The following is a 22464-nucleotide window of genomic DNA, read 5'->3' as shown; positions in this document are numbered from 1 at the left end:
GGGGTTATGTTGCTATGAAGAGCATATTGGCATCTGCTAAACGAATAATAAGCACATTTCTCCAACACAGGTCTTACGATTTTCATAAATGTATGGCCAGTTTCTAATTTTTTAGTATTCCCCAATTTCTTATGCTTCTGAAGATGCCAAATTAATTCCCTGAAACCGATAGAGCGAAATGTAAATATCTGTCCCGCTGATTTTATTCAGAATTGTAAATATGTACTGCAGCAGCTAAAAAGTACCAGCTATGAATAACATAATACTCAAGTAGCGTGGGCCGAGTTTGATGGAGCAATCATATTGCTTCAGAGTAATTGAAACCTGGTGCAGGAACTATATACCGCACTAGTTGTCAAATTCATTCCATCCAGATGTTAAAAGCAATTAGAAGGACTGTTGATTAGAGTCAGCAGCATACTTGGTGCTGAATATGCCTTAATGGTAAACAAAACAAAGACAGAAAAGATACTATGAAGTCCAGTTCAAAGGAAAATAATGACTTCGTAGACACCCAAATGTTATCCTATTTAGTAGTGGCTCAACTCTCCTTCCTAGGACTCAGGAGTACTGACGATGGTAAAAGCAAGACTCCATCAACTTTAGATTGGCACATGAGAAGAGACTATTCCTCTATGAAAGATTACTTCTAGTATCTCATATTGAGATATAATGAGGTAGAGATTGGCTAGCATACTTCTGAAAAAGCGATGCTGCTGTGGAAGAATACTATATGTGTAGTGGATAGATGAAGTCAGATATGACGAACTACGGAAAGCAATGGGTTAAGGAAAGATGTCTATGAAAGGCACTCAGCAGGACGACAGATTAATGGGAGCTGCTTATTTCTCTAGGAATATTCACCGTTCCGATGGATGGAGACGTACAAGAAACAGTTGTAGATAACTTTTAGACTAAAGTCACTTCGTATAACCCAATTAGCTGACAGCGGCATCGAAGGCAATTATCAAGTGATGACTTCGATAATTTATTAGCCGGAAACGTTTATAGAAGCAAAATTAGCTATGTATATCATACAAATACATTTTTGTAATATCAAGAACTAAATGAAGGGAATAATGACATCACCTCACTATTTTATTCAGTTTTTAGGCCCCTGTTCGGCAAAAGAACTAAAATGTTAGAGGACGTAAAAGCTAAAATATGCAAAACTAACACTAAACATGAGTAGCCGTGTAGATATCAAAGTACATGTACAGGAGAGGGAAAGATAGAAGAAAAACGAAGTCAATTAAAAGACGGTTAGCATTTAAAACATGTTGGATTTTCAATGCACTTACGAGCACGCATTGGAGAGAGGATTTTAGAAAAATATGTCGTAAACTGAGCAGAAGTTAGGTCCACATTGCATCTTTAACAATAGAATATTCCTAGAAACGTGTTTTCCTGAAATTTTGAAACTGGTACTGGTCTGGGACCTAAATTTAGATACCTTTATCCAATGACAAAAGCTCTGTCAAATAATTGCTAACAAAATAATATACATACAGTGGTTGTGCATCTAGAAACAATAAATTAGAACAGATTTTGAAGCAATTAGAAATAAATCTTTTTTTAAATTGAAGATATATAATTTTTATTAAAATGTGTCGAGCTTCATCTTTGTACGAAAGGGTTATTAGGAGACAAACGTGAAGAAAATTCGCCATAAGAACAGTCGGTAAAATATTCCAGTCAAAAGAGGGAAAAACCAGAGGAACTGGAAGGTAATTTGTGACCAGGAATTGCTATTGCAGAGAGTAGTAATAATAATAAAAATTCGTGTTAGAAAACCACTTTAAATACAATGAGCGAAATGAAATAGAACGTTTGAGGAAACCAAAGCCATTATGGATGAAAATGCACACGTCAGTCGTGTAATATTATACAACATTTATTACATATTTTACAAACCGGTTTTCTGATGATTCACAAGAGTCATGCACAAAGATAAAAAAGTGTGACAGAGAAATTTTTGTACGATCAAACATTAGGAACTAGTGCATCTAAAGAGCATATCGTTTTGCCAAGATGGCAATTATTAATGATCGATATATGTCTAAGACTAGAGGAATTAATTCAGCAAAGATAAAATGTAAGTTTACAGAGCTTACACGAAGTGCGTGACGAATTAAATAATGAACAATATAAGAAGTTATAAGAATTGCTCTGAGAAGAAAATAAATTGAACAACAATCTTTGATGAGGTATTCCAAGGGAGTGGTCGAACAAAGTAATCTTGTGCATATCAGGACCTGTATTATATGCAGATAAGATACACAAATGAGCTTAATAAGGTAAGAGAAGCATCTGTAATTTAAAAAAGCAATAACTTTTTACAGGACATGAAAAAATTATAGTAGCTGAAGCAAAGGAAGATAAGGGGGCATTTCAGTTGGAGGGTTAAGTTAGAAGATGGTCTGCATAAGGTTCTGAGTAGTACCAGAAACTTATGCAGCGAGTAAGGGAAAAGTGTTGGGTCATTCAGTACTAAACTTAGGCGAATATTTATTAATATCCATTGTTTCAAAGCAACAAGATACTCTGTAGACGCACTTTTGTCCTAATAAATTTTGATTACACTATTGTTGTCTGCGGTTTCATTAATAAAGTGTAAAGCTGTCTATCAACAACCAATGGAATAGTCTATTAATGAAACTAGAGCTATTCAAGATCCATGCAGGAGCCTCCAGTCTGGGCTCAGCAGAGTGAGAAGATGGACGTGAGTTTCCGACAGCAGTGAGACTGGAAGGATATGGTGCAGAAACCTGTGAAGTCAAAAATATTTCAGGCAGCCTGTCTGATCTTATTTTATTTATATCCTGTCCTATACTATACACAATATTTCAGGTGAACACGACGTCAGATAAATTAACCTATAATCCCACGAAGGGATGATGAATCCACCATCATGTTAGGGAATGTGTTGCGAGATAAGGTTCGGAAAATAACCGCCGAAATCAGTCAGGATGTTTAGGAGCGCTCCTTGATGCATTCTGACCTGAAAATTAAGAAACACGTATTTGTCTAACGCAGTGAGAGGTAAAGCCTCATTTATGACTAGCAAATATAGAGAACTGGAAATACTTCTACAGTAGGTGTGTGCGAAGTTGCGGACGGCAATCGAAGGACGTAATGTAGTGATAGGTGCTACCTACGTATTACACGTACGTTCATGATAACAGCGGTCAGCTACTTACAGTCCCACATTGAACTAGTTTGGTCACACTGCTTGATACACTTCACCTCATACGAGCGACTTAGTCCTCTGAACCCTGTCTGCAACTCTACATGTTCTCATTGTAAAGGGATTTCCATTTCTCTGCGTTTTTTGATCTTAAGTATGGAGTACACACCTACAGTGAGAGCAAATACTTATTTCTAATATGTAAATTTCGGATACGTAAATTACCTTGAATTAACTGGGGCCTCCGATAACATATAATCCTTTGATGGAGACAATGACGAAGTGAATTAAGTGTGACTATAAGTGAATATTTAACAAGGAAGTGTACAGTTAGCACAAGCTGTTGTGCGGGTGCAGTGTAAGAAAATCTGATTTTCAGCCCAGAATTAAATTCATGAACAAATACACCTCTTACGGATCTTGAAAATTTAACCGTGAAAATGAAAAGCACGAAAATTCCCACTTTAACAAACATGCGAAATGGAGGGTTGCGAAAGCGTACACATTTTTTGTTATGGTCCTTAACTGTACTTATGTTATGTACAATATAACAAAATTCATTACAATAATTGTTTCTCTTGTCGGATAGGTAATGCATTGATTGTTGTTATGATTATTGTTACCGTTGTTATTATAATTGGCAGCAGCTGTAGTTATATAAACTTGTTAATAAGCATAACAGTTATACAGCAGAAGCTATTAATTTTACTCTCTCAAATTAATCTCAACGTAAAAATTTCTGAACACCCAGAATGTATACTCACGACCCGCCGCTGCACAAAGGCAACGCCCTCCATCAGCATAAAACTGAGTGACGTAACTTAATTAAGGCTGCCGCCTGAGGTCAGCATGGAAGTATCTTGCTGTATATGACAACGCAATATCCACATAAAATCCTCGAAATGTAACCTAATGAGTGGATGCAGTTACCAGACAGTATTTAATTAACATTTCCCACGTAACATCAACAACACTTCTTTTTCCTTCTCCAGACAGTTTGTTATAAATGACATCTTGACGTATACTGGTGTTCAGGCATGTAACTCATCATTTACATGTAACGGGCGCGTTCACTTCAGCCGACGTGTCTGTCAGGAAGATCTGAGGTTTAGCGTTTGTGAAGTTACTGGCTCTGGGAGCTATAGTGCTTACTCGCGCGTCTCATTTAGCAATTATAAAGGCCAATTTTAGCTGATATGAAGCAAGAGATAAAGTAAGGTGTAGACAACTTTCGTCTATTAACATTCTTTTACATCTAAATTCTGATTTGATTTGCAATCATTACAACAAATACCCTGAATAGTGGGAGCTCACACACAGTACACAAATTCTCTTCATTACATTCCTTTAATTCATTAACAAACATTATAGGAGAAGCACTTCCTGCGCCTTCGTCATGCCGGCAGTTAGAGCTGAACGAAGTGTTTGTGTTTCGAGGTGCAATTTGGAGTCGAGGTAGGGACGTGGACGGATGAGCGCTTGTTTAACAGCGGCCGCGCGTTTCGATAAAGGCAGTGCTGCACGAATAAGACCTTATTTAGTCACCAAATATGTAAATATCACCGTACTGCGACTCCGTGCACAATGCAGAGCAGATTGTGTAAACAGGAGTTATTTAATCAAGTGTTGTATATAATGTTTTCAAAGCTGTATCTAGATTTATAATTATGAAATCGATAACATTTGACTCTTTACCGATGATAATTTGTATCGTCAAATTAAACAAACCGTAATCGTGTACATTTCAGAGTTTGCATATGTGAACAGTTTCGGCGTTTCACTACGAAATCTTCAAATCCACTGACCTACGTACAGGAAGAAGCCGATCTCATATGCTACAGAAATAGGGGCCAGCATTCAGTAACTGAGATCCGCCGATTACTTCGTTCATCAATAGCAAATGAATTCCTAGAAAGTTAATTTAAACAGTTAGCAAACAACGCAATCCCACATCAGTCGAAATACTCTGACGGGCATAATGGGTGGAAGCGATAAGCCACAGTTATAATAGTGTATCCGTGAATGTCTGACGCCAGAATTGAAGCACATTTGGCGAATGAAACAAAAAATATAGTTGATAAGCCATGTGTCAATTTAGCGTCAACTGGACAAATAATATCTTTATCATGAAGTAGTACAGTGGAATGATACATCAAATTACAAACTGTTCAGCTACCGGTTACAATAATTACAGCCCGAAGGAGATAGACTACATAGTTCCAAATAGGATATACGAATGTGTGTTAATCTGTATTTCGATAAACTTATACACTCCTGGAAATTGAAATAAGAACACCGTGAATTCATTGTCCCAGGAAGGGGAAACTTTATTGACACATTCCTGGGGTCAGATACATCACATGATCACACTGACAGAACCACAGGCACATAGGCACAGGCAACAGAGCATGCACAATGTCGGCACTAGTACAGTGTATATCCACCTTTCGCAGCAATGAAGGCTGCTATTCTCCCATGGAGACGATCGTAGAGATGCTGGATGTAGTCCTGTGGAACGGATGGCCATGCCATTTCCACCTGGCGCCTCAGTTGAACCAGCGTTCGTGCTGGACGTGCAGACCGCGTGAGACGACGCTTCATCCAGTCCCCAACATGCTCAATGGGGGACAGATCCGGAGGTCTTGCTGGCCAGGGTAGTTGACTTACACCTTCTAGAGCACGTTGGGTGGCACGGGATACATGCGGACGTGCATTGTCCTGTTGGAACAGCAAGTTCCCTTGCCGGTCTAGGAATGGTAGAACGATGGGTTCGATGACGGTTTGGATGTACCGTGCACTATTCAGTGTCCCCTCGACGATCACCAGTGGTGTACGGCCAGTGTAGGAGATCGCTCCCCACACCATGATGCCGGGTGTTGGCCCTGTGTGCCTCGGTCGTATGCAGTCCTGATTGTGGCGCTCACCTGCACGGCGCCAAACACGCATACGACCATCATTGGCACCAAGGCAGAAGCGACTCTCATCGCTGAAGACGACACGTCTCCATTCCTCCCTCCATTCACGCCTGTCGCGACACCACTGGAGGCGGGCTGCACGATGTTGGGGCGTGAGCGGAAGACGGCCTAACGGTGTGCGGGACCGTAGCCCAGCTTCATGGAGACGGTTGCGAATGGTCCTCGCCGATACCCCAGGAGCAACAGTGTCCCTAATTTGCTGCGAAGTGGCGGTGCGGTCCCCTACGGCACCGCGTAGGATCCTACGGTCTTGGCGTGCATCCGTGCGTCGCTGCGGTCCGGTCCCAGGTCGACGGGCACGTGCACCTTCCGCCGACCACTGGCGACAACATCGATGTACTGTGGAGACCTCACGCCCCACGTGTTGAGCAATTCGGCGGTACGTCCACCCGGCCTCCCGCATGCCCACTATACGCCCTCGCTCAAAGTCCGTCAACTGCACATACGGTTCACGTCCACGCTGTCGCGGCATGCTACCAGTGTTAAAGACTGCGATGGAGCTCCGTATGCCACGGCGAACTGGCTGACACTGACGGCGGCGGTGCACAAATGCTGCGCAGCTAGCGCCATTCGACGGCCAACACCGCGGTTCCTGGTGTGTCCGCTGTGCCGTGCGTGTGATCATTGCTTGTACAGCCCTCTCGCAGTGTCCGGAGCAAGTATGGTGGGTCTGACACACCGGTGTCAATGTGTTCTTTTTTCCATTTCCAGGACTGTATTTCATCTAAATAGGCCCTGTAATTTGACTCGTTTCCATGGTCGTGTCTCTTGACACGAGGCTCTCTTGTGTTGATACGTATTAAATAGGGACTTGTTACGTGGTGGAGATACGTATAAAAGGTCGTCGTGCTACACTTATCCCTCAAGAAAAGGCTTAGAAGGGTCAACGATCCCTGCCGGAATCCGATGTGTAGCGGTCAGTTACGGACTTCTTCACGCAGCAGGACACGTTGGTTTACCAAAAGCGTATCTTTAGCCTAGTGCGTCGGTGAGATGACTGGCTCAATGCTCGCAGCGATTCGTCTACCGGCTACGGGCTGCACGGCCTTCAAATGGAAGCTTTTACGTCACTCGTTATAAACAGTGAGTAACTAACTATTGCCATCCAGAATAACTGCGGAAGTATGATAGTAGCTGAAAACTTTGTCGGACAAATGTTGCATGGAACAACGGGGGCCATAATATGACGTTACTTTCTTGTTGCTAGGTAGGCTCGCGTCAGAGGTATGAAGGTCAACTTTTTTTTTAATGGGGTGGTATAGCTTGGTATTTATTTTCTAATAGCGGCTATCGAGACGAATGTAATGATGTGTAACAGTAAGGTCTTTGAAGGTCAACGAAGGTCACAAAGGTGGCATGAACGTCCACTTACAGAAGGTGTTGGAAGTGATGACCATTGGTATCAATGCAGTGCTGCATTGAGTAGTATTCCTTATCGGCACTTATTGAGACACATGCTCCGGTAAATTTCTCTCACATATCTTCAGGTGTAGTTGGAATGTACTTATAAACAATGTGTTTTACGAATCCCCACAAGAAAAAATCTAGAGGTGAACGAGCTGGCCACATCTCCTCCTCGTCCAGTCCAACGATTTGAGAATTGTCTCTGCAACTTATTTCTAGCCATCAGCGAAAAATGTGCTGGATACCCATCGTGTTGATACTATATTCTGTTTCTTGTTCCTAAAGGTATTTCTTCCAATAATAGACCTAACGTTTCTTGCAGGAATGTTGTGTACTTCCTACCATTAGGATTTCCTTCGATGAAATGGTGGTCTGTAATTCTGTCCTTTAAAATCACACACCATACATTCACTCAACACGGTTTTTGGTGTGCAATTTACCGCAACCAATAGAGATTTTCAGTTTCCCAATAATGCATTTTATGCAAATTAACATTTCCATGGTTCGTGAATGTAACCTCGTCTGTATATGAAATCAAATTAATAAATGTGTCAACCCTCTGAAGTCGATCCCATCGGCAGAATTCAATGCGACGCATACAGTTCTTACCAGTTACTTCTTGGTGGAGACTGATATGGTATAACTGACATTTATGGCAATGTAGAACAACACTACTCAGGCTCATGCTAGATTCCCTTGCGATCTGATGCGAACTAACACAAGGTTCTCGAACCACAGGGGCAATAGTAATAATTTACGTTTCCTTGTTAGTAACTTTCCTTTGCCGGATATGTTTCCGATGCGTTAAAGATCCAGTTGTTCTCAATTTACCACACACATGTTTAAATGTACGACGTGTGGGATGAGTACGTTGAGAATTTCTATCAACGTATAAGTCTCTATCTCTCACTGAAATGCTTTGGTATTCTTCGTAAATGAGAAGAATATCGACTTCTTCCTCGAAGGAATACATCATTCACATCCACTTTTTTCAACGATACTAGTCTTATCGTTCCTATTAGTGTTGTACTGCGAAATCGTCGAATGTTGTATACATGCCAATGGCACGTTAGTTATCAATGAGTCACTGTTGGGATCGGCGAACTCATACAAATAGCTGAGCGTAAGACATTGTAGACATATGAAATGGAGTGGTCACATATGTTCAATCGTGTGTACAACAGGTGATAAACTTCGGGCTATTGGTAGAATACTTGGGAGGTGCAGTCATTCTGCAAAGAGATTGCTTACAAATCACTCGTACAACCCATTCTAGAATACTGCTCCAGTGTGTGGGACCCGTACCACATAGGACTAATAGGGGATGCCAAATGTGTACTGAGAAAGTTAGCACCAATGTGCACTGGTTTGTTTAATCCGTTGGAGAGTGTCACAGAGATACTGACGGAACTGAAAAGGCAGATTCTTGAAGGCAGACGTAAACTATCTCGAGGAAGTCTATTAACAAACTTGTTCTACGAATATACTGCCTACCTCTACGTATCGCTCACACAGGGATCGTGGGGATAATATTAGAATAATTACAGCAATGATGGCTAGAGGATAATTGTAGGGATGTAGAGGCTTATCGGGTAAGATAGATACTGCCTACAGGTAAATAAAAGAGATCTTTGGAGAAAAGAGAACCACTTGTATGAATATTAAGAGCTCAGATGGAAACCCAGCTCTAAGCAAAGAAGGGAAAGCAGAAAGGTGAAAGGAGTACATAGAAGGTCTATACAAGGGCGATGTACTTGAGGACAATATTATGGAAATGGAAGAGGATGTAGATGAAGATGAAATGGGAGATATGATACTGCGTGAAGAGTTTGACAGAGCACTGAAAGACCTGAGTCGAAAGAAGGCCCCGGGAGTAGACAACACTTCATTAGAACTACTGAAGGCCTTGGGAGAGCCAGTCCTGACAAAACTCTACCATATGGTGAGCAAGATGCATTAGACAGGCGAAATACCCTCAAACTTCTAGAAGAATATAATAATTCCAATCCCAAAGAAAGCAGGTGTTTAAGGGTGTGAAAAATACCGAACTATCACTTTAATAAGTCACGGCTGCAAAATACTAACGCGAATTCTTTACAGTCGAGTGGAAAAACTAGTAGAAGCCGACCTAGGGGAAGATCAGTTTGGATTCCGTAGAAATATTGGAACACGTGAGGCAATACTGACACTATGACTTATCTTAGGAGCTAGATTAAGGAAAGGCAAACTTATGTTTCTAGCATTTGTAGACTTAGAGAAAGCTTTCGACAATGTCGACTGGAATACACTCTTTCAAATTCTGAAGGTGGCAGGGGTAAAATACAGGGAGCGAAAGGCTATTTACAATTTGTATAGAAACCAAATGGCAGTTATAAGAGTTGAGGGGCATGAAAGGGAAGCAGTGGTTGGGAAGGGGTGAGACAGGGTTGTAACCTCTCCCCGATGTTATTCAATCAGTATATTGAGCAAGCAGTGAAGAAAACAAAAGAAAAATTCAGAGTAGGTATTAAAATCCATGGAGAAGAAATAAAAACTTTGAGGTTCGTCGATGACATTGTAATTCTGTCAGAGACAGCAAAGGACTTCGAAGAGCTGTTGAACGGAAAGGATAGTGTGTTGAAAGAAGGATATAAGATGAACGTCAACAAAAGCAAAGCGAAGATAAGTCTGATGATGCTGAGAGTATTAGATTAGGAAATGAGACACTTGAAGTAGTAAAGGAGTTTTGCTATTTGGGGAGCAAAATGACTGATGATGGTCGAAGTAGAGAGGATATAAAGGAAAGGTTTCTGAAGAAGATAAATTTGTTAACATCGAGTATAGATTTAAGTGTCAGGAAGTCGTTTCCGAAAGTATTTGTGTGGAGTGTAGCCACGTATGGAAGTGAAACTTGGACGATGAACAGTTTAGACAAGAAGAGAATAGAAGCTTTCGAAATGTGGTGCTACAGCCGAATGCTGAAGATTAGATGGGTAGATCTCATAACTAATGAGGAGGTGTTCAACAGGATTGGGGAGAAGAGAAGTTTGTGGCACAACTTGACTAGAAGAAGGGATCGGTGGGTAGGACATGTTCTGAGGCATCAAGGGATCACCAATTTAGTATTGGAGGGCAGCAGCAATGATCAACGACATGAAGATGCAGAAGGCAATGGAAACCACTGCATTAAAGACACGTAACGTGATTCCACAAGACATGTGGCCTATATTTGAAGAAGTGTCATGATGATCTCTCCATTGGCAAAAGATTCCGGAATAGTCCCCCATTCGGATTTCCGGGAGGGGACTGCCAATTGGGAGGTTACCATGAGAAAAAGAGTGAATAATCAACGAAAGGATAAAGTTCTACGAGTCGGGGCGTGGAATGTCAGAAACTTGAACGTAGCAGGGAAACTAGAAGATCTGAAAAGGGAAATGCAAAGGCTCAATCTAGATATAGTAGGGGTCAGTGAAGTGAAGTGGAAGGAAGACAAGGATTTCTGGTCAGATGAGTATCGGATAATATCAACAGCAGCAGAAAGTGGTATAACAGGTGTAGGATTCGTTATGAATAGGAAGGAAGGGCAGAGGGTGTGTTACTGTGAACAGTTCAGTGACCGGGTTCTTCTAATCAGAATCGACAGCAGACCAACACCGACCCCGATAGATCAGGTATACATGCCGACGTCGCAAGCTGAAGATGAACATATAGAGAAAGTGGATGAGGATATTGGAAGGGTAATGCAGCATGTAAAGGGGGACGAAAATCTAATAGTCATGGGCGTCTGGAATGCAGTTGTAGGGGAAGGAGTAGAAGAAAAGGTTACAGGAGAATATGGGCTTGGGGACAAGGAATGAAAGAGATGAAAGACTAATTGAGTTCTGTAACAAGTTTCAGCTAGTAATAGCGAATACCCTGTTCAAGAATCACAAGAGGAGGAGGTATACTTGGAAAAGGCCGGGAGATACGGGAAGATTTCAATTAGATTACATCACGGTCAGACAGAGATTCCGAAATCATATACTGGATTGTAAGGCGTACCCAGGAGCAGATATAGACTCAGATCACAATATAGTAGTGATGAAGAGTAGGCTGAAGTTCAAGACATTAGTCAGGAAGAATCAATACGCAAAGAAGTGGGATACGGAAGTACTAAGGAATGACGAGATACGTTTGAAGTTCTCTAACGCTATAGATACAGCAATAAGGAATAGCGCAGTAGGCAGTACAGTTGAAGAAGAATGGACATCTCTAAAAAGGGCCATCACAGAAGTTGGGAAGGACAACGTAGGTACAAAGAAGGTAGCAGCGACGAAACCATGGGTAACAGAAGAACTACTTGTTGATTGATGAAAGGAGGAAGTACAAACACGTTCCGGGAAATTCAGGAATACAGAAATACAAGTCGCTGAGGAATGAAATAATTAGGAAGTGCAAGGAAGCTAAGACGAAATGGCTGCAGGAAAAATGTGAAGACATCGAAAAAGATATGATTGCCGGAAGGACAGACTCAGCTTACAGGAAAGTCAAAACAACCTTTGGTGACATTAAAAGCAACGGTGGTAACATTAAGACTGTAACGGGAATTCCACTGTTAAATGCAGAGGAGAGAGAGCAGATAGGTGGAAAGAATACATTAAAAGCCTCTATGAGGGTGAAGATTTGTCTGATGTGATAGAAGAAGAAACAGGAGTCGATTTAGAAGAGATAGGGGATCCAGTATTAGAATCGGATTTTAAAAGAGCTTTGCAGGACTTACGGTCAAATAAGGCAGAAGGGGTAGATAACATTCAATCAGAATTTCTAAAATCATTTGGGGAAGTGGCGACAAAACGACTATTCACGTTGGTGTGTAGAATATATGAGTCTGGCGATATACCATCTGACTTTCGGAAAAGCATCATCAACGCAATTCCGAAGACGGCAAGAGCTGACAAGTGCGAGAATTATCGCACAATCAGCTTAAAAGATCATGCATCGAAGCTGCTTACAAGAATAATATACAGAAGAATAGAAAATAAAATTGAGAATTCGCTAGGTGACGATCTGTTTGGCTTTAGGAAAAGTAAAGGGACGAGAGAGGCAATTCTGACGTTACGGCTAATAATGGAAGCAAGGCTAAGGAAAAATCAAGACACTTTCATAGGATTTGTCGACCTGGAAAAAGCGTTCGACAATATAAAATGGTGCAAGCTGTTCGAGATTCTGAAAAAAGTAGGGGTAAGCTATAGGGAGAGACGGGTCATATACAATATGTACAACAACGAAGAGGGAATAATAAGAGTGGACGATCAAGAACGAAGATCTCATATTAAGAAGGGTGTAAGACAAGGCTGTAGCCTTTCGCCCCTACTCTTCAATCTGTACATCGAGGAAGCAATGATGGGAATAAAAGAAAGGTTCAGGAGTGGAATTAAAATACAAGGTGAAAGGATAGCAATGATTCGATTCGCTGATGACATTGCTATCCTGAGTGAAAGTGAAGAAGAATTAAATGATCTGCTGAACGGAATGAACAGTCTAATGAGTACACAGTATGGTTTGAGAGTAAATCGGAGTAAGACGAAGGTAATGAGAAGTAGTAGAAATAAGAACACCGAGAAACTTAACATCCGGTTTGATGGTCACAAAGTCAATGAAGTTAAGGAATTCTTCTACCTAGACAGTAAAATAACCAATGATAGTCGGAGCAAGGAGGACATCAAAAGCAGACTCGCTATGGCAAAGAAGGCATTTCTGGCCAAGAGAAGTCTACTAATATCAAATACCGGCCTTAATTTGAGGAAGAAATTTCTGAGGATGTACGCCTGGAGTACAGCATTGTATGGTAGTGAAACATGGACTGTGGGAAAGCCGGGACAGAAGAGAATCAAAGCATTTGAGATGTGGTGCTATAGACGAATGTTGAAAATTAGGTGAACTGATAAGGTAAGGAATGAGGTGGTTCTACGTAGAATCGGAGAGGAATGGAAAATGTGGAAAACACTGATAAGGAGAAGGGACAGGATGATAGGACATCTGCTAAGACATGAGGGAATGACTTCCATGGTACTAGAGGGAGCTGTAGAGGGCAAAAACTGTAGAGGAATACAGAGATTGGAATACGTCAAGCAAATAATTGAGGACGTAGGTTGCAAGTGCTACTCTGAGATGAAGAGGTTAGCAGAGGAAAGGAATTCGTGGCGGGCCGCATCAAACCAGTCAGTAGACTGATGACCAAAAAAAAAAAAAAAAAAGGGCAGAGTCACCAAGCAGATTCAGAAGGATGTAGGTAGCAGTAGGTACTGGGAAATGTAGAAGCTTGCACAGGAGGATAGTGTAGCTTAGAGAGCTGCATCAAACCAGTCTCAGGACTGAAGACAACAACAACAACAATTTCTGCACGCACAGTGGCATTCAAACAATCGTTCTTCGCTTGCTCCATACGTGAGTGAAACACGGAGAAACCCTAACAGAGTGTAGATGTGGAAGAGGACGCCTGAACGCGCACAATATCGGTGGGAAAGGTGCCATTCTGCTGCAGAACGTTGAATATCGCCATTGGCGACAACCTTTGGAAGCAGGAGCTGCGTAGTAGTTATGTCGTAAGGCTACATGTACCGGAGTTAACAGGAAGAATTGGATTGATTACTTTCCTACCGGTCCAACCACAACATTTCGGTGAGAACTTTCCTGTTTTGGCCTGTGGTAAGAAAATGCTAAATATTCGTCACTTTCTTAATTTGTCTGACTCTGTGAGGCCTGAACATAAATTTAGAACCATCTAGTGAGAGTCATATTTCTATTTAATTACGAATGATGCTGTGTGTTAGGGTGTAACAAGGATGAACGAAATTCAGTGACTTATTCGTATTTATATGCGGTCGGTTGGCTTGAGTAAATCGTGTGGCAAGTTAAGCGGCTGTTTTCTTTACCTCCTTGTACCTCTGAGTATTCAGAGTTTCACAACGGGAGACGTTGTGGTTTACTGGTTTTTGCACCTGAATCTGCTGTACCTTGTGTCAGTATCTTATTTGATAACTGATTTTGTGTATATGTCTTCCAGTTGTTTTTTATGTAATTGGCAGAAAGCTCAAGTCTGTGTGTGGCCCGAGTCTTCTGTCTGAACGGCGGGACCGACGCACGTTACTCACAACAGAGTTTTGAGGAACGCTGTTGAATAAGACGGGCCATGTCGTACTGGCTATTTGTTTGATATTATATTGCTGATCCTCCTGCGTAAAAGCTGGCCGCTCGAGACTAAGGGTTTTCCTACTTAATACTTGGTTTTTGAAAATTTTATTCTTTGCCGCCTGCAGTGCAAAATATGTCTTTCAGTGACATGTTTAAGTTTTGTCTGATTCACGATGAGCCCATTTCGGCAAATTTCCATTGTTAGGTGCTCTGTAAATACATATACAAGCGATTGTCTTAATACAACTGTTTTATAATTTGTAGTATATCATTAGAGGTTTTACCTTACACGTAACGTCGTTGCTGTCATGTCCTGTCTGTTTTGGAAATATTACTTCCTCCCACGCGTACAGTGGACATGTATATCAGGTACTACTAGTTTCCATTATTGCTACTTTCCTGACAGCTTGGATGACAGTGGGTCCGTGATGTTACATGTTTATTTGGTTACCATTATAAATAAGTGATATGTGAAATTCAGTTATTTATTATTAGCTTTTCATATAGGTTTGTTTCTGATTATGTTTCCGCCTAGACTTATTTTTAGTTTCATTTGACATCTATATTTTACGTTTTTAATTTTTCTGTACTAGTTGTTGTCTATGATTTACGTTGGTGTTCTGTCTCTGTTTTATACTACTCATGTTGTTATCGCTGTTACTATGGATATGTGCTGCTTAGTCACAGATATTATTATTTCACACGTTTTCCTTAACTATAATGTGAATAATCTTTTTATACACTTTTTGTGCTTAAAGTCAGCTTGTTCGTTCAGTACATTTGTTGAGTTGCTGTATGCATGTGAATGTCTCGTATCTCTATTTCCTCGAGGATGTTCATCAATGCTTCCTTTTGCGTAATATGGAGGATTTCTAGTGCTTCGTTTATGTGTTTTCCATAGCGTTTCTGTGCTTGTAGACGTTGACAAAATATGGATGGGTTGTTTCCACATTCTCTGGTGTGCTCTTTATATGTAATTCTGAAGTTTCTACCAGTCGGCCCTATGTAGAATTTGTGACATGTACGAGGTGCATTCAAGTTCTAAGGCCTCCGATTTTTTTTCTACGGACTGGAAAGAGATAGAAACATGCGCATAGTTTTAAAATGAGGCCGCGTTCATTGTCAATACGTCCCAGAGATGGCAGCACCGTACGGCAGATGGAATTTTACCGCCAGCGGCGAGAATGAGATCAGTTCTAAATACTTAAAATGGCGACGTTTTCCTTACTTGATCAGCGTGCAATCATTCGTTTTCTGAATTTGCGTGGTGTGAAACCAATTGAAATTCATCGACAATTGAAGGAGACATGTGGTGATGGAGTTATGGATGTGTCGAAAGTGCGTTCGTGGGTGCGACAGTTTAATGAAGACAGAACATCGTGTGACAACAAACCGAAACAACCTCGGGCTCGCACAAGCCGGTCTGACGACATGATCGAGAAAGTGGAGAGAATTGTTTTGGGGGATCGCCGAATGACTGTTGAACAGATCGCCTCCAGAGTTGGCATTTCTGTGGGTTCTGTGCACACAATCCTGCATGACGACCTGAAAATGCGAAAAGTGTCATCCAGGTGGGTGCCACGAATGCTGACAGACGACCACATGGCTGCCAGTGTGGCATGTTGCCAAGCAATGTTGACGCGCAACGACAGCATGAATGGGACTTTCATTTCGTCGGTTGTGACAATGGATGAGACGTGGATGCCATTTTTAAATCCAGAAACAAAGCGCCAGTCAGCTCAATGGAAGCACACAGATTCACCGCCACCAAAAAAATTTCGGGTAACCGCCAGTGCTGAAAAAATGATGGTGTCCATGTTCTGGGACAGCGAGGGCGTAATCCTTACCCATTGCGTTCCAAAGGGCACTACGGTAACAGGTGCATCCTACGAAAAAGTTTTGAAGAACAAATTCCTTCCTGCACTACAACAAAAACGTCCTGGAAGGGCTGCGCGTATGCTGTTTTACCACGACAACGCACCCGCACATCGAGCTAACGTTACGCAACAGTTTCTTCGTGATAACAACTTTGAAGTGATTCCTCATGCTCCCTACTCACCTGACCTGGCTCCTAGTGACTTTTGGGTTCTTCCAACAATGAAAGACACTCTCCGTGGCCGCACATTCACCAGCCGTGCTGCTATTGCCTCATCGATTTTCCAGTGGTCAAAACAGACTCCTAAAGAAGCCTTCGCCACTGCCATGGAATCATGGCGTCAGCATTGTGAAAAATGTGTACGTCTGCAGGGCGATTACGTCGAGAAGTAACGCCAGTTTCAACGATTTCGGGTGAGTAGTTAATTAGAAAAAAAAAATCGGAGGCCTTAGAACTTGAATACACCTCGTATTACACGAAATTTTGTAAACGCCGGGATTGTTGTGTATGGGAATTTTCGAGGTGCCATTGCGAATTTGGTGTCTGACGGTGCAAATGCGGTGTCGGTTTCGTTCAATAATTTGTTGATTTTGTTCGAGATGTTTGCTAGATGGGTCGTGGTTAGGTTTTTTTTGTGAGTACGTTTTGTTATATTTCTTAATGTATAGCGGGCCTTTCAGGTTGTGTTTTAAACGCTAAAATCAATTGGTAGTAAAAAAATTTTATGTAGGTCATTCAATTCAAGTGAATTCAGCATGCCAAAATATGCAATGAAACAAATTTTCGGGCTTTGTCTAGAGTTTAAAATTAAAAGTTTTTAGTAAAAGTAATGAGAACAAATGAGAATGTCACCGTGGAGCGTTGCATTAACAGTTGCGAGTCAGTAGCCACGCTTCAGCGACATGTGGGTCATGGTAACAGACAAGCAAGTGCATTGCAGAGCCACGAGAGACGACCATCTCAGCCGCTGAGTTCCTAGTCTGGCTCGGAGCAACAGCACCAGCTGCCTTCTGAGTCCAGCCTTGCCTTCCAACTCCCGCCAGACGGCAGCAGCAAGTAGTGCCCCGTGGAAAGCTGCAGTCTTCGTGCGCCGGCGCTGCGCTGCCGCCAGAGACACGGGCCTCGCAGGCTCCGCTAAGCTGAGGAAGTAGCACCCTGCTGACGTCAAAGGCGTGGCCTCGAGAAGCTGCAAGGTGAGCTCGGGCCTCACGTCAGATACGCGGAGCGGCGGCTCAGTAGCCGGGGCGGAACCCACCGCCTGCTCATCAGCACCAGCCAGAGCCCACAGAGAGAGTCGGGTCGCCTCACTGGGTCGTGGACTGAAGTCAATTAAAGTCATCCTCAGCTTTCAACAGTGTTTCCACCAGCGGACCTTTAGCCCCATCACTCACACCACACCCTACAGCAGCTTATGAAATAGTTTTTGGCCAACGGCAAAAACATATGGAAAAATTGGATAGATTGTATATGTGTAGGTACACAACGAACACATTCACGGATAAAAAAAAGGAAGAAGCACAATGAAGGAATTATCCGAATGGGACAGAACTAAGTTGATGTGATGTTCATGTACAGGCAAACAAATGATAAAAATTTAGGAAAAATTGGATGATTTATTCAATAGAAAGTGTTTCACGAATTGAGTAACTCAATAAAATGGGTGTCCACCTCTGACTTGAAATCTCATTAACAGGAGTAGAATTGACTTCAGTGATGAGACCTATTTGGAAATGATCCCTAATGAGCTGTGATGTATCTGGGAACGCCCCGGACAGCGGCGGGATACTAACGTGACTGTTGCTAGCCATGCTGTCCTTAAAAACAGGGCTGATGGTCTGGGATCTCATTCCTTTTCATGGCATGCCCCTATGGTTGTCACCCACGGCACCCTTAGAGTAGAGCGGTATTTCGGCATTATTCCACGCCCTTCCCGCTCCTTAAATTGTTCTTCCTGACAACCAAACGTAGGCTTACATTTCGGCAAGATAATGCCCGCCCACACATGGCAGGAATTTCCACAGTTTCTCTTCGTGTATGACAAACCATACTCTGGCCAGCAAGACCACTGGATCTCTCCTCAATTGAGAACCTTTGGAGCATCCTGGACAGGGCCCTCCAACCAGCTCAGAACTTTGGCGGTCTAACACCTCAATCGAACATAATTTGGCACGATGTCCCTCAAGAGGACATCTAACGACTCCATCAATTAATCCCGAGCCGAATAACTTACGTAAGGGCCAGAGATGAACGAGAGAGTTACTGACGTGCTCAATTCTGTATAGGTCTTTCTCTTGAACAAATCATCCACTTTTCCTGAAACTGTAATCATTTGGTTTTTGTCTTCGTTGTCTTAGTGGGCACGTTATGTTATTTAGATTTTGTTATTCCACTGACAGCACCTGTGACAGATATTTAGGCCTACGTAGCGACTTGTAATCTCTAATCATGCGAACTGGAGTTGTCTGCATGCGCTGTAACTGTTCGTTGCCCATTTTCGATGTGGTTTTCACATTTTAGATAAGAATTATACAGACATGAAAGAATGTGAAGATTAGCAGGTGCCACAAAGTCCTGAATGAATGTCAATGAGTGGAGAAAGATAATAAGGCTAACATAGAGAAAGTAAGGAATAAAAAATAAATCTGAAGAATTTAAATAGGCAAATAGTCATCAGTTGGTCTGAACCAGATAAGATGAAAAATAAGGAACAGACAACACGTCGGGCGGCGGAAAAATAGTTTTATTGTATAATGAAACCGTCGCTGTCTTTTACAAGAGCCTGGAAATTATTTTTGCTGTTAGCCAGAAAACTGTGGAGAACATACTGACCATAACTTCAAGCCTGCAAGTCCACATTCTTCTTGTGCTCACTGAAAGAACATGTTTCTACTCTGTATTTACTCAGCGGGATCACGAACTATATAAATAAAAGTTTTGATTTCTAGCTTATTAATAAATACAGTAAAAGCTCGCATGCACGAACATAGTATTATTCCTGATAATAATGATAATAAGAACAATGACCCATAATAAATAGCAGCACGAGCAGTTCAGAGGTGTCCTCTATAGTTAAGTTACAATTAAAATGTACTTTCTTCCATACTCCTAACATTCAAAGCTAATTGCTCGCCACAGAAGTGGAAAATTATCTCACCGCTTGCCATGCGGTTTTGTCAACTTTACGGACGGCACACAAACAGTTACTTCCTTGAAATATAAGCGATAGAGAACGGTGTACACTGCTCGCGAGTTCACTTCCTATTTGCAGCGATAACATGCGTTTGGTAGCTGCCTGGCTGTGACGTCCTCCCAGACACAGAGAATGCCAGGGTTAGACTGCCACGGACAGACTGATGGCTCGGTGCAAAGTGTGTCTTTTCACTGCCTCTCTGGCCGTATTTATATATGGGCCCAACGGACGGCCGAACGGAACATCTGCCGTCAGCCGCTCTATGCAAAATGAGCAGCATCTGAACGGGCGCTTTCTAAGACACGTTTAATAACTGTATATCTATTCAGAATACCCATAATTTTTCTATGAATGGAGGTAAGTTGGATTTACTTACAGAAAAAGATTCAGCTCGACTGCATTTAAATTTTGCCAGCTAGAATTTTTAGAACGGAACCGACAGTAGATCTCTGAACTAGTCGTACCTCTTTAAGGGTCCTTACATTGACTGGTATTTACACTAAAGTCATGAAACATGGTTCAAATGTATTATTTTCTTAATGAAATCCAGTGCTGTGATTAGAACTTTCTATAATTAATACAAATTATACTTAGTCTATTACAAATAGACTAAGTATTTGAGGAAGAAATTTCTGAGGATGTACGTCTGGAGTACAGCATTGTATGGTAGTGAAACATGGACTGTGGGAAAACCGGAACAGAAGAGAATCGAAGCATTTGAGATGTGGTGCTATAGACGAATGTTGAAACTTAGGAGGACTGACAAGGTAAGGACTGAGGAGGTTCTACGCAGAATCGGAGAGGAAAGGAATATGTGGAAAACACTGATAAGGAGAAGGGACAGGATGATAGGACATCTGCTAAGACATGAGGGAATGACTTCCATGGTACTAGACGGAGCTGTAGAGGGCTAAAACTGTAGAGGAAGACAGAGATTGGAATACGTCAAGCAAATAATTGAGGACGTAGGTTGCAAGTGCTACTCTGAGATGAAGAGGTTAGCGCAGGAAAGGAATTCGTGGCGGACCGCATCAAACCAGTCAGTAGACTGATGACAAAAAAAAAAAAAAAAATAAAATAAAATAAAAAAAAAATGCAAATAATGACATGTTTGTTCCAAATTTAATTTTTAGTGAATTACTTGAAAAGTAATAGAATGAAGTCACATAGTTAATGTTTCCTTATTGAACTGAGGCTTCATAGGAATTTACACACTTCCGAGTCTCCAATTTAAAAAAAAGAAATGCCGATTTGACCAAATTATTGCCCCGTTCAAGTTGACTTATTACAATTGTTTGTGACATACATTTGCACATTCTGAACAGTTTTTGGCTTTCTAGCTTTATAATTTTGCGCAACTTGTTTTTTTTAATTAACAGTGTATTTAGCGAAACATGTTTACCTGATCATTCTGATATTTAACAATTTTAACGTTATTATACTGAAGCATGTACTGGCAACGTCTGGAATCGTTACTTCACATTTTAATTTCATTTCTAGATTATGTGCGAATACTCTGTACGCTACGAACAAGTGCGTTATGATGACGTAGTGCCAGTAGCAGTTAACTGGGGTAAGTGCTAGCACACTCGCTGGCCTCTTTATCTCTCAAATGATACAACGCTCGTTTCGCCACAAACACTGTAAGGAACAAATCGGACCCCTCCTAACTTATTGCGTCAGTATAGCCGAATGTCTTATTAGGTCTGCGGCTTAGTTTCTGACATTTTTTATCGAAGTCTGAAGCTTTAATGCGGAAAACTTACAAAAAATTACGGTGCAATGCATTGGCCATGGCCAGCCACTTCTGGCAGCATACGAATCCCGCGACGGAAGAACTGTTTTCTGAGGAGATCCATGAATCGTTCCAATTTCGCTCTTGTTCATATGACCTCAAGTGTTCGTCAGCCACGCGATTTGCCATCGATCAAAAATGTCTGGAGAATACGGCAGATAATGTAGCACTTCCCATTTCAATGTTTGCAAGTGTGTTTTGAGTGGTTTTAGGATATGGAGTCGAGAATTCTCATGCTGCAAATATCACCAATTCATGCCTATCGCTATATTATAGCTGTTTGTCCTTCAGTGCTCTGCTCAAACGCATCACCGGCTTTCGATAACGATCTGCTGTGGTGTTTTCCGTCGGTTTCAGTTACTTTGGAAACCTTCTCTCTTACAACGCCGAGCCGGCCTTCGACGTCAGAGTCACCGTTCTTGAAACATTGAAACCATTTTCTTGCCGTTCGTTCACTAATAGGTGCCTCGCCATAGTTCGAACCCAGATTTTTATGGGTTTCAGCAGCAGATTTCTTCATGTTACAGTAGAATTAAAACTTCCCGAAGAGGACGAGAATTTGCTCGTGAGTTGACATACGCAACAGAGAATAACTTTAGAATAAGAGTGTATTTACAAATGCCGAAGTTTACTGTATGACACAACCTAATATTTGCAGAACCACTGGTCGCTGCTGCCATCTACTGTAAAAAGGCAGAAGCAAACTCGTAGATGTACGGTTCAGAATTATGTAATAGCTTCAAACATAGACAATAATTGCACTTCGAAACCTGGACGTACAAACCTGTATTTCACTATCTAAAAGGAACACAAGCGCAAACGACAATTCTTGTCTGGAACTTCACTGTCTACGCCATTAGGCGAAATTGTCAAGCAGTAGCAATA

The sequence above is a fragment of the Schistocerca cancellata genome, chromosome 6 (assembly GCF_023864275.1).
Source record: "Schistocerca cancellata isolate TAMUIC-IGC-003103 chromosome 6, iqSchCanc2.1, whole genome shotgun sequence".
In the NCBI taxonomy this organism is placed as follows: Eukaryota; Metazoa; Arthropoda; class Insecta; order Orthoptera; family Acrididae; genus Schistocerca; species Schistocerca cancellata.
This window is presented reverse-complemented; position numbering follows the sequence as displayed.